The 14509-nt window shown below is 38.2% G+C and overlaps 1 pseudogene; it reads left to right on the top strand.

The window, feature by feature from the left end:
* Positions 1-13509: 13509 nt before the first annotated feature.
* Positions 13510-14287, top strand: LOC111190099 (craniofacial development protein 2-like; annotated as a pseudogene).
* The last annotated feature ends 222 nt before the right edge of the window (positions 14288-14509 follow it).

Genomic DNA, 14509 nt, shown 5'->3' with positions numbered 1-14509 from the left:
TTCACAAAGATCTTGCAGCATTGATGATGGTAGAGTCTGACCACTGCACAAAAATTGATGTATTATATGTGACAGAGATAAAGAAAGCACATTCAGCAAGTTATAGCATAGCTTTGACAGGTTGCTGGAAATGCATCAAATCATTTCTCACTGTGAAACTCAGGCAGGACGCCAGGGTCACACACCTCCAGCCCTGCCAGAAAATAATGGAACAGCATGGCTCTACTCAAACCACTTAATTCCCATGTGTTTGTGTATGACTGACCTTTATGGTGACCTTAAGTCCATCCACGTGTTTATGACAGCAGATATGCAAACATTTATCAGTGTACTGAGAGACTATACAACACATCTGTATTTTACATTTAAATTATGTCAGTTTAAAGTGCCATTTTTTTCAGTATCTGTTTCCTTGTACAAAGAAAAGATTAACACTGTTAGAGTTACTACATTATTCATCAGTCAATTAGGTTATCCCAAGAAATGTAGGTTTTGCAAGATACAAGCATTATATAACTTATTGTAATTTGAAAATAATTCATTTAAATTTTTATATTACAGGTTTATTTGACACATTTTGTGATGTTTTAGGACATATCAACTATCATAATCTATACCTGTTATTCAGGTTGTGTTTTTCTAGAAAGAGACAATCCCCCCTAAAGATATTTGTACACAATAATACTGAATACTACTGTTTTTAAAATGATGTTTTTGGCAGATGGACGATTAGAAATCAAACAGTGTCTTCAATAAAAAAAACAGAGGCAGCTCCAGTTTCTCAGTTCTCCTAACTTACCTTTTTAGAACTGTATTTCAGTAAGGTAAAGCATAGATATATATAAAAGTTAAATATATTTCTTACAGCAACACTTATTATATGGTAAGAACACATTTTTACACATTTGGTGTTTTGCTTGTTTCCACCCGCAGGATTAAACCCCACCTACAGCATGATGCCCCCCAGGCTGGGTGGGTGATTCACTCGCAGCTACAAAGCACTGTGACATCACTCAGATTAAAATGCAAGACCAGCTGAGCCAAAAAATTAAATGATATTCTTCTCTATATAAAATAAATGAAATGCTGCATTTCCTCAAAGCAATGTTAGCTGTGTTCTGGTCATATGTCATGCTCACAGGAAACACATAAAAATGTTCTTCAAGTTTTAAATAGGTCTTAGAACTAATATGGTTCTGTTTAAACCCTTGCCATTACAGTAGAACCCTTTAAAAACTGATCATGAATTTTAAGGATGTACATTTTGCTGATGAAGTAGATGTCTAATAAATGTATAGAACTTTGACCAGTAATGTATTATCTATGTATTATTAATATTAATAACTTAAATCAAATTTTAAATCTAGTGATTCAATCACAAATTTCAGACACGTAAATGATTACAGGTTGGTCTGACTGGACACAGTCTTACACCCTGCCTACCTTATGCCAACAGTCTATTTTTTCATGCCTTGCACTGCGCCATTTAGGTAGCAACAGTGCTTCTGAATATATCTATGTCTGGAGTCTGGAGTTGACATGTGTTCAGGTACATTTCTGTCATATTGTTATTATGGCAACAGACAACGTAGGTGCGCCACTAACTGACAACAAACAAGATGGATGTAAACAGTCAGACGTACACCCCAGCTCCTTACATGAATCAAGCTGCAGAGTGCACGGTATATGGCTCCTCTATAGATTATAAGAATTGGGCCTGGGTATTGCCAATAAACTCGCAATAAACCTGCTTTCCCTGCTGCCCTATAAAACAACAGTTAAAGGCTATTGTGGGTAGTGTATATCTTGGTGGATGGTCTTACTTATCCTTTAACTCTTATATTGTAATCACTGTGCTCACTGAGTAACCAGGGTATCAGAAAATGACTCACCTGATTATCCCGTCAATAAAATCACCATTATCCTAGCCACTTTCCACTCTCACGATTTGCTGATCATCTGGTCATCAGCCGTGGGTTTTAGAGGATTTGCATAAGTAGAGTCTCCCCTGCTGCGCACAGAAATTAGTAAAAATAGAATAAGTAATCTCTCCAGTAATGAATGGGTAAGTGAGGTCATGGCAAAAGCAAATTGAGAAATAAGAAACAAAACATATCCACTGAAAAAAACTGTTTAGTTGCAGCAACAAAATAAAGTGTTATAAAAGTGTTACATCAAAACATTTCCTTTAGTCAAGAAGTATATTATTTTAATCACAACTAAAACAGAGGGGTCCCTGGCTTTTTCATGTCATGCCGGTGCGTCTGGCGCCAGGATAGGTGAACAGTCCATCCAACCATTCTCTCACACTAGAATCCAGAAACCCCCAAAGTTACTGTCGGGGCAGTGCAGGGGTGTAGGTCTGTTAATGCTAATATATGGCTTAGTAAAAATATTATTTAGCTGCAAATAAATCGAGTCAAGCATGTTCATAATAATCACAATACAGCAAAAGTAACAAATCAAACTGTAATCTCTGTGATTTTGTACAGGTTATATAATCAATAAAATGGTATTATAACTATGCAGTGCTGTCCGGCACAGTGCACACACATGAGTTCCTCCACTCGTCTGCAGCCCCTCCTTGGCACAGCTAAAATGAAAGTTCCACAAGGCTAAAATTAAAGCTTTGCATGGCTAAAACTAAAAGCTCAGTGTGGCTAAAAATTAGGCTAAGCGCAGCTTAAATTAAAAGCTCTGCTGGGCTAAAATTAAACCTCAGCATGGCTAAAATTAAAGCGCCACACGGCTAAAATTAAAGCTCTGCGTGGCTACAATTAAAAGCTTCATAGTGCTAAAATGAAAGCTTTGCCCAGCTAAATTAAATGCTTTGTGGGGCTAAAATTAAACCACAGCACGGCTAAAATTAAAAGCTCCATGGTGGTAAAATAAAAGCTTTGCGAGGCTAAAATTAAACCTCAGCAAGGCTTAAATTAAAGCTCTGCAAGGCTTATGTTTATGTTTATTGGGCGGCTGGGTCGGGCTCTGGCAGTAAAAGGAAATGAAGGGTGTGATAAAAAGCGAGTAGGATATAAATATTTCACAATATATTCTAAAGGTCTATTCAATGTTATAAAAAATAACTAATTATATCATCAAGGGTAAAAGAGTACAGTAACTGTAATCTATCATAGTCAAAGTGAAAAATATGGCAAATTAGATTAAGGTTTGATTAAATTTAAAGAAAGATAACATTACAGCTTGAAAAGAGCAACGGATATTACAGTCTTTATCTTTAATGGAGTGAGCAGGTAAGTTAGGATATGTTGCTGTTTTTATTGTGTGATGTGACTTTTTAATAAGTCGCACAGAACTTGAATAAGTCACGCAGTGTAAATCTGCACCCCCCGGTGGAGAAAATGAGCCTGGTTTTCTGCATTTTGTGCTGTAAAACCCTGAAATCTCATTAATAAGCATTTTACAAGAGCCTCATTTAAAGGGTTTTAAAAGAATGCCCATAAATGTAAATCAAAGCTTGTAAGCAGTAAATGTTCTCTCAGCTTCAAAACACTCCAGTTTAATAAACACTCCAGTTTACCGAAACACCTGGAACTTAGGAAATTCTATCCGTGTAGAGTTAGCACTGCAAGTTGTGTGAAAAGCCTGCTAATTTAAAAAAGGGGATTTTCTTTAAACTGTTGTACATGAGAAAAAACAGGCCAGCTCTGAAACAGCAGTTTAGATGTTTTTAGAAGAAAAAAGAATACATGCTGGTGTAAGCTGTCAGACAAATCTAAATGATTCATTGTGCGATTAACTGTAAATGTGATTAATGCAGTGCAAATTAGCCAAAGTACTAATAAAATAAATATTATACTTTTTACTATACATTTTATCTTGATTTAATTTTCCTTTGGGAGTGAGGTTTTGTTTCAGCTGTGATGGTAAAGTGCAGTAGACAAGGGACTTGAGGCTCTCTGGTATTTGATGAACACAAAATGGTTTTGTTTAAATGTATGTATTATTTATATAAAAATATTGGTTTTCTTTGTCTATATTTAAAACAAATATCCAAAGTAATCTTAATAATAATAAAAATGAGAAGAAGAAGAAGAAGAAGAATCCTTGAAATGATGTTACTATTACATTTTGGAATAGGAAGTGAGTAATATGTACTTATTCCATTAATTTGCTGACAGTGTCATCAGAATTTCTAAGCTATTGCTGAAAAATGAATAACACACCCTCCCTACCCCCTTTCTATTGGTTAATACAGGGAACGTACTTTGCATTCTTGATAAAATAAAAAATACATGATTCTTTCAGTTGCTCAAATAAAAAAAAAAAGGAAAACAAATGTTAACTGAAAGCATCTCTATGATTAAGAACACTGTTGTAGAATTAATACTTTTGGGATTTCACACATGATAGGCATGCGTGCTCTACACTGCAGAAAGGGAAATGCCTCATAGGCAGTGTTGAGTTACAGACAGGGGATTTACAGGAAGAGGTGTCAGATTTCAAGCTCTTCTGGGAGTATATTTTGACATTTAGGCTCAATAACAAGTTTCTGTCCCTTAAGCGAGTTGCATCACTGGTGAGTCATGTTTACAAAGTGAGCCTCATTGTCTGCATTCTCGTGGCTTGCTGGGATATTGCATGGGTAGTCTTTTACCTCAAGCTTGTTCAGACAGGTCATATTTATCTTTATCTTTGGTCATTCACAAAATTAACTATGCGTGAGAAACTCGAGGGAAACAAATTTCTTAAAACACACATATTTTTTGGTTGAACCACAACACAGTTACAGAGCTGGCATTCTATGGAAATTTAGCAGAGGGTAAGCTATATTACCAATTTCCTCAGTGATGAGACGCCTTATTTCTGAAATAAGAAAGCAATGGATAGTTTCATGTCTACTGAAAGGCTTGATGATTGCTTGCTAGGAGTGTGACGAGATCTCGTGGCACGAGATCTCGCGAGATTAAACGTGAAGACATTTCTCATCAAGCTTAAACCTGTCTCGCGGGAAGAAAAAAAATAGTTCAGTGTGGAGTTTTTAAGAGGGATCTGGCAACGCAGTGAGAGCAGCGCTCAGCAGAAGAGGAAAATTCGGGTATTTGCATAGAGCAGAGGTCACTAATGGGCGGACCACCCTCAGGCTACTCTGTCCCCTGTCTGGCCAGACTGATGAAAGTTTCTGGAAGTCAGGCTTCCCCATCCATCACCCACCACAGATCAGCTGCCTGTCATCCAGTGCCTCGAACTAGAAGTTTGTATGAACTCTGAATGTTCTGTTTCCACTGCTGATGTGGCTATCTACCTGAAAATATTACACATACTGTATGTAGAAGTATAATGACTGTTTGTCTGACCAGAGGAGGAGGGGCCCCTTTTACATATTAGCATTGACAGTACATGTTATAGCACATATTTACATATTACATAGTTTACATAGTTTGTGCTGAGTTTTGTTCTCCATGGCAGCGCAGCTGAACTTTTTCCAGCAGTGTTTATTACGGTTAGTGGGAGAGACTCTGATTCACACAGCGTCTCTCCCACTAACCGTAATAAACACTGCTGGAAAAAGTTCAGCTGCGCTGCCATGGAGAACAAAACTCAGCACAAACTATGCGTTATAAAATCAGCAGAACATAAACAGCAAACATTATGAGGCATTTCTCTCACCACCAAAAAGATAAATTCTATTTGTGGACACAGGTTATGCATGTAACGTAGAGCAGCTTTGATTTGTCTCCAGTTTAGTTCAGCGTTGTTTAATGTCTAAAAGAGATCTATGTAATCCATGATCGTTAGATGAGGTATTTAGGTTATATTCGCCTCAATCACCTGTTAACATCACGCCGACATACCCATTTCATACAGCTTTCAGTGAATTTAATATACTATTAATTTAAGCGTTAATACACGTTAGTAGCAAGGGTGTCAAAAGTGTTCACATTCATAGATAGAGAAGAATAGATACCTGTCCCTACTGTAGACTGTAGCTTTGCACAGTGAACTTACAAATATTGCATATAGCAATAATATAAAGTACCAGTCAAAAGTTTGGACACATTCTATTCTCATTTTTTCTACACTTGTTGCAGATTAATATTGAAGCTATCAAATCTATGGCATATTAATTTACAGAGTTATGCAGTAAACAAAACATAAAAATAGTAAACAAAATCTTTTTTTTTTATAACTTCTTAAGCTCCAAGCCTGAAAATACATACCCACATTTTAAAGCTTTTTACACTACTATTAAATTATTCAGAGAATTTTAATTTTATCAATTAATATTACAAAATTAACTGAAAACACTTAAAAATATACAATTAACCATGTAATATTCAAAATATGGTAAAAACAAGATTTCCAGTGCTTTTCAGATTTTCTCATTTTTAATTTTAAAATGAAATATAATATACCTGTGTTTATTATATAGTGTTTTTACAGTTCTTTATTTAGCTACAAGGTGTTTACATTCACCATGTAAAATTATAAACTGCTCTCTTTCACTGGTTAGATATTATAGTGATCTGCTCCTGAGATATTTTTCTTTCTTTCTCCAAAGGACTGGAAACATTATAAGAACAAAAACTACTAATTGTATAACTTATTTTACAGTAAAGAATGTGTTTCTGTATTTTATATATCTGCTCAGTGACAGTGTCGGGTTACAGACCCCGCCCCAGCTCTGTCTGGCCGACAGAGCTGATTCACATGTCTTTCTTCAGAGAAGACTCTGTTGATTCTGCGCATGTGCACTAGTAAGCTGTAAAGCCAACCTTTAAATAAAGCGTTAAATTTGATATTATACGCACTACTTTGACGAAAATGAGGATTACTGTAAAATGGACTGATGGATTTACTGATTTGGAGCGATTTTGGAGCAGCAGGGAGAGGTAAGCGCTGGTGGGACTGTGTGTGTGTCTGTTTGCCTCTAGTAACGCAAGGGGATTAATTACACAAGCTGCTGTAAAACTGTATAAAACAGTCTAACGCACTCTTCAGGAACGTAATCCTGAGAGTTAGACAGTTGAAATGATGTATAAAATGTATTGGATCAAATATGGACGTACGTAAAACGCAAATATGTAAATTACAAGTAATATTTTAATAAATAAGCATATTTCGCCGTAAATGTTTATTTTCTAAAAGGATATACAGCTAAATAGGCTAGACAACTGAAAACCAGATATATGGCATATTGTGTGTGTATATTGAGCCTATAATTATTCATAAACACAGCCAGATATTAATTATGACATTGTTCTGGCCCATGGGCGGGCCAGGGTGCGTTAAGACGATGAAGTAGAAGCGTTGCCAGTGTTGCCTACTCTCAACGCTCTCTTAGCTCGGCTTGAAACTCACACGTCGCTAAAAGTGGGTAATCCAGGTCTAGAAATTAAAAATCCACCCCAGGGATTAGGTTGAACTAGCTCCAGAGCCAGCCAGGCAATAGGAGCGAAATCCTGGGATGGATTTTTACTTTTTGAACCTAGATTACCCCCCTCTACACCTAAACTCATAAAAATTAAAAGCTCACACACACTCTCCAAACGAACTTACAACACGGAATCATAGCCTAGACTTAGCAAGCAAGCCTTGGCCTGTACCAAGCCTTAGCAAACACCCCAATTAGTGCATCACTCAGTTCCTACAATATTTTATCAACATTAGTGATGCTACCCTTGAACCTGAAGCTTCGAGGCGTGTGTTGAAAAAACGACACGCATTGGTTCGAATCACTGAGCCGATGCTTGATTCGTTCTACAAAGATCACGTGACCAATGACGTCCGAAGCTTTATTTCGGCACACAACCACGTGACTGCTTCAGGGAAAGATTCAAAAGCGGCAAATCCTGGCGCGCAGTTCGAGGGTTGTTAGCGGAGATACAGAGACAGAGAGCGAGAGAGAGAGAGAGAGAGAGAGAGAGCGAGAGAGAGAGAGAGAGAGAGAGAGAGAGAGATAGATAGATAGATAGATAGATAGATAGATAGATAGATAGATAGATAGATAAGATATAGATAGTAGATAATAAAATATTAGAATGGAACTAGTAAGAAAAAGAGGCCGTTCTGAAGTTTGGGAACACTTTGAACTTTTGCCATCAAATAAGGTACAAAATTATTATTTAGAAAATATAAACTTTGAAAGAAAACTATGCCTTTTAGACATATGGCATTTTATTAGTTCTGTAAGAGTGTACAATAATTATATATATATATATATATATATATCCTCATAGTTCAATGTGTGTACTGTCATGGCATACATCCAGTAAAAGTGTTGCCTTATGACAACATATTTTGAAATAACCAACTGAACCCCAGCACTGTGGAAAATTTTTTATTCCTAAATAAAAACTAAATTACACATGTACATAACCACGTCCATTAAATATGTGCCCCCTGCCCCTTACACAAGCACCTTCACCTTTATGAGCATACATTTCTTTAATCAAATTCTTCCATATCCCCCATGCAGCATATCTACATGAGCCTTGCCTATGGAAAAATAGGCAATGGACTAGTGATACATGTAAACATGTTACAAACCCTGCTTGGAAAGATGTGAATAATAGTGAATAATATAATTTTAAAATTTGTTATATTAACAGATTAATAACATGGTGAAGGGAAAAAAGCAACAATGTGAATGCAATTAGAATTACAAGTGTAGTTTCTCCAGTGTGCCTTATCAAGGTACATTCTAAGTGTATTATATATTAATTAAAAATATATTACAGTTATGTCTTTTAATATAATGCATTCAATTATCCAGACATCAAAGTATTCTTCCATTTCCTTTTTTCAGTTTTTATTTAAACCTCAAATGTCATGTAAATGCACTGGAACAGGTTTAAAAACTGTAAAAAGACAAAAAAAACGCCCCTCGTCCTTTAAATACACAAAGCACTTTCAGGTTTTGCCCACCAGGTGCCGCTGATGTCCACTGTGTTATGAAGCTCCGAGTAATGAACCTTTTTTCGATACAATTAGGAAAAAGGCTTCAGTGCTTCAGAAAGCCTCGGTTTGCCATCACTAATCAACATATAACTGTAGGAAACATTCAGTTTACCTCAATATGCTTTTTCAAATTAGATGGTGAATTTCTGAAATTTCGTGCTGCTGAGCTGCATCGCATCCGAAAACAGTTGTTTTTGCATCCAACCATTCCGAAGCCCCTCGCTGCAGCTGGAGATAATTGGGGTCTTCCTACCAACTTTCTCACTGGCGCACTTCTGGATTTTGACGTGACGTGCAGGTCACGCATCAAATACAGACCAATAGAGGGTCTGAATGGAATATGTTTATACTTGTTATCCAACCACAAGGTTTCGAAAAGGGTAATGCTGCAGGCCGGAGCCCCAGTGGGCGTGGCTAAAGGACGAGCATGTGTCAATCATTTTCGACTGCAGCCAATCAGATACTACACTTTGGTTGTCAATCACTTTTTATTAAGCCAATCCTCAGACAGACCAAGCTGTCCATCATTTTTTACTGCAGCCAAATCACCTTAACAGATCTGTCAAAAGAAGGCGGAAACTGCGTTGCTACCGGTTAAACGTAGCGCGATTTAAACTTCTGAACAGCGGTGAAGCTGAATGTGTATAAGTATTTTACAAAATACTATATTAACAGTTTAAAACATGTATGTGCTACTGTAGTTAGTCCTGCCTATATGCCGCTCTTAAACAGAAGTAACTGTATGAAAACGTTAGAAAAGCTCTGACTTTAGATATTTTTAAAACAAAGATTAAAATACTCGTTTTTCTGGAATGGCACAATTCCTTTATTGCAGTAATTGCATTAAATTGTGTACATATATATATATATATATATATATATATATATATATATATATATATATATATATATATATATGATTTAAAAATATCTAAAGTCAGGGCTTTTCTAACGTTTTAAATCAGTTCAGACAGTTTTTTCCCAGCATTTTTTTTACTCAGTAACGAGGAGTTTTTCAATGTAGCGAAGTAGATTACAAATTACTCATGAAATCTACTTAATTACAGTAACGTGACTAAATGAAATTCGTTACTTTGCACCTCTGATAAATACTGCTATGGATCTGAAATGACAGACCTGAAACAGCACTGTGTTTGACCCTGAGACCATGGACTGTTCCCTTCTTTTTCCATATTTCTCATGTTGTCTATACTGACAGCATGCAGCAGGCAGGGAATTGTAGGTGGAGAAGTGGGCTGTGTACCAAAACTCGCACCTTTTTAAAACCACGCCCTTGTAAAGTATGGCCTGTGTATTTAGTTGTGGGTCAGGCACTAGAGTAGCTGGTAACCATTGTGTTTATGATGGGGGTCAAGCAAGGAGCTAGGTAAGCAGTGAATGCTAACAGGCCAACGGTGAAATCAGGACAGGAGGACAGAGGGATTAGATACTTTTAAAAAAAGAAATAGTCTCATTGTTATTAAGAGGCGCTTTCTGTTCCTGATTTAAATGGAAAAAGAAACTTTAATTTGCAGGTCATTTTTGGGTGAACTTGGTGTAGAATTGGGTTGTGATCGGCGTATATTTTAGACATCGGGTAAGGATGTCTCTGGCCTGTTGAATGGGCAGTCCAGGCACAGTCTCTCCTATTGGACTTCTTGTGTTTGCTGGTTTTTGGCCATGGCTGTGGGCACCAAATCTGTACCCTGCCAGGGTGGACCTCAGTTTGGGGTCAGTCGGAGTGGTCAGGTAGTCTGCTGCTCTGTACCATTGGCTAGAAACCGAGGGGAATGGGTTTTAGAAACAGGTTGATTTGCCCCCCCACCCCCAAAAAAATTACAATCGTTTCACTAGTACTATTAATTAGGAGACGGGCCACTAAGTGCTGTGTGAATAGGAAATCTTTTAACGCCAATCACGGAGCCGAATCAGGGAGAAAGTTACGCCTTTCAGGAGAAACAGCCAATCAGCTTGCTGGTTTGCGGCGCGGAGGAGAGTTAGTGTGCTGGTGGGGGGGAAGCCCCTTCTCGCTCACTGTGAATGTCAGTAGCTGCAGCAGATGTTAAAACTAATCTTGATATACAGCGATTTTTCTAAAAGAAAGATAACGAAGCTAACCATGTAAACTGTGATGAGATAGCTTCTGATGAGAGTTTCTGATAGCTGGTTAAAAAGACACAAATCAAAACACACAGATCAAACCCACTGTGCTTAATGAAATGCAGCTTGTGAGTCAGTTAGCTTAACTTTGGAATTAGCTAGATAGGGAGTCAAGGATAAAAAAATAATCTATATATGTAATGTTCAGCTTGCCCTGTACCTGATTAGCTAATAACTATTTCATTTTCAAATTGTGTTTATTAATTTAGGATTACAGGACTTACTGTGAGCTATAATGAACAAAACTTAATTTAGCTAACTAACTTAGTTAGCTAGAAGCTGTATGTAGAGGATGGACAGAATTTAGTACAATACTTTATGTCGGCAGTTTAAAGCAGTTTTTTTAACACTGATCTCTGCATTAAAATTGTGTGTTTTCCACCAGATCCAGCTAATAAACAATCCTTTACTGAGTTTACCTGTTAATATCCCTTAACCCCCTATGGACCATAAATCAATCTTGTATATCCAGCAGTGTTTTTAGACACATCATACCCCCACTTACTTTATGAAGTGCCTTTAAAGCACAGAAATGGAGAACAGTATGCAGTAGAATTTTCAGAAACACGGTTGAGACACACTGCTCTAACCTGACTTCTGTTCATTTGTAGTTTACAGTAAGAGCACAGTAACCCTGCGTTCACACTGGAAAGCGACAAAGCGACAGGCGACCATTCATTTCCTATGGCAGGGCGCGATTTGTCGCCGCGACACGCGAGAGGCGACAAGCGACAAAGCGACAAGCGACACGGAGATGAATTTTTCTCAACTTTATGCAAATGAGTTATGACGCGGTGAAGCGACATTCTAACCCGATTGGCTCCTAGCTTTTCTTTGGACCAATCACAAACAAGGCGGTTCGACGTCCTCAAGCTCCTGCTCTCTGAATTTCTAGTTTCTTTCCCGGTTCATTCTGTTGAACGGGGTGGACCCACATCAGTCTGTGGGAACGGCTGCGTTTCCAGCGCAGTTAAATCACAGAAACGCACAAGAGTCCAGCAAGTTTGGGAGTTATAGCTGGAGAATAAAGTGGCCAAGTGATTCCTTTTTTGTGCCTTTTTTCTTGTCGGAGGCTGGACCATGATAAACGCGGGCGTTGAGCTTGACACGCCCACAAGCGACAAACGCTGGGCGACACAAGCGACTCGTCGCGTTCCAGTGTGAACGCAGGGTAAGACCAGATGTAAATAGAGGGATTCCAGACAAATCCTAATGTTTTTTTCTGACATCTAATGTTTATATTAACTTCTGCCAAAAATCTTTAGGATGAAATTAATAATAAACAGAATACAGAAATCAGGGATTATTTGTGATAAACAATAATTCTACAAATGTTGTTCTAAGACACTATAGGGTAGACTTTGGCTCATATTAGCAAAGGTCCCCCCCCCCACCCAATATCAAACCCGCTCCTACGCCCTTGCTCTGTACTGATGGTTTAGATCCGAATAGCAATGTCATTTACTCTGAGATTTAGTTTGAGTTTGGGCTGGTAAGACAAGGCAAGTTTAATTATATAGCCTCTTTCATACACAATGATCATTCAAAGTGCTTTACAAAATAGAAAGTACAAAGACAGTCACATAAGCATGTAAGAAAATAATAATAAAAATAAGGATAAAATAAGAGTAAACCATGCATTAAACATGATTTAAACATAATTAAAACAATACATTTAAAGTATATATTTAGTTGTTTAAAGCAGCAGAATCTAGATTATTGTTATTTAGTAGCTTAATAACTGCAGATTTCTGTAAGGCTGGAAAAATACCTGAGGATAATTAGCATTTACTATTTGCAAAAGATCTTTTTTTAGACATGTCAACAAATCTTAAAGAAATTTTGCTGGTAGGGGGCAATACGTTAAGACGAGGATTTTAGGCCTAGCACTGTTTTCTTAAAAGTTCAGGTTATTCAGGGTCAGTAATTTTGAGAGGTTTTATTAGTCGATCAATTGTGGTAAATAAAGTGTGTGAGTCGTCCATGTTTTTATTATTGATGTCAAAAAATAGAAGGTCTCCCTGGCTTTTTTGATCTCTTGGTTATAGACTTGGAGGTTTTGTCTGTATATATTATAGTGAATCTGGAATTCCTCCATGTGCGTTCTGATTTTGTCTTTTTTCTCTACTCAACTCAACTTTATTTATAAAGCACTTTAAAAACAGCACTTTAAAACAGATGAAACAAAGTGCTGTACATAGATAATTATAAAACAAAAACAAACCCTAAAATAATAGGACAAACTAAAATATAACAATAAGAACTTTGCCATTGCCGGACCCAAGCCCGGATGAGAAAGGAGGAGGGTTGGGCGTCGGGCTAGCAACCCGTCCCTGTAAAAACCCCACCGCTACGGAAACGGAAAACAAACAGACAAGAACGTTTGGACAAATGCACTGGAATTCTGCTTCAAACAGGATCCAACGCCCGATGGAAGCATCATTTTCTGCCAAGACAGTTACAAAGATTGGATCGTAGAGCGTACGGCTGGCGCAACTCATGAAGGAATTTGACGATTATCAGATCGATATCCTCGGAATCAGCGAAGCCAGGTGGATAGAAAACGGTCGAATTAACAGCGATGGCAAGACAATCGCCCCCCATCCGTGGGCAACCTGTCAACGACCCAATCATCACAGCTTGCTTCGGATTCGGACACGCCAATACGACCGTTGTTCAAGTGTATGCGCCGACAGACAGTGCCGAAGATGCCTCCAAGGACCAGCTACAAGATGTCTTTAATGACATCCCAAACTACGATCTGAAGATCCCCATTGGGGATTTTAATGCCCAGCTGGGTGGCGATCGAGTAGGGTGAGAGACCGTGATGGGAGCACACACATCCTCGACACGCCTCAGTGACAACGGCGAGTGATTGGTGTCTTTCTGCGAGCACAATGGGCTGTGTATTGAAAATATGTACTTCTAACACCGCAAGATCCACAAGAAGACGTGGCGATCACCCAGCGGGAGGACTTTCAACAAAATTGACTTTGCCTCAAACTCAAGCTTCGAAACCAAAAGGCAGCCCCCACCAAAGAGATTGTTTGCACTCGAGAAGCTCAAGGACCCAATCGTCGTTAACGCCTTCAATTTAGAGCTGCAAAATCGGTTCGCCCTCCTTGGAGAAACAGAGAATTTGGAAGACCACTGGACTGGCCTCATGAATGCCACCACGGAGTCCGCTCAAAACATCAGAAGACATTGAGGAAAGAGACGCGAACAGTCGATCCAAGAAAGATCATGGGAACTGATTGACGAGAGGATTTATGTTGGGACCCAGCAGCTGGAAAAAGTGGAGAAATTCACCTACCTCGGTAGCATGATTTCCCATGAAAGTGACGAGGGGGTGGATGTCAAGTGCCAAATCAGTAAGGCGGCCGCTGTGTTCTGGAGAATGAACAAAATCTGGTCCTCCCCAACCATCTCT

This window comes from Astyanax mexicanus, chromosome 7, assembly GCF_023375975.1.
Source record: "Astyanax mexicanus isolate ESR-SI-001 chromosome 7, AstMex3_surface, whole genome shotgun sequence".
Taxonomy (NCBI): Eukaryota; Metazoa; Chordata; class Actinopteri; order Characiformes; family Acestrorhamphidae; genus Astyanax; species Astyanax mexicanus.
Note: the sequence above shows the minus strand (reverse complement) of the source record. Positions and strands in the feature narration are given on the sequence as shown.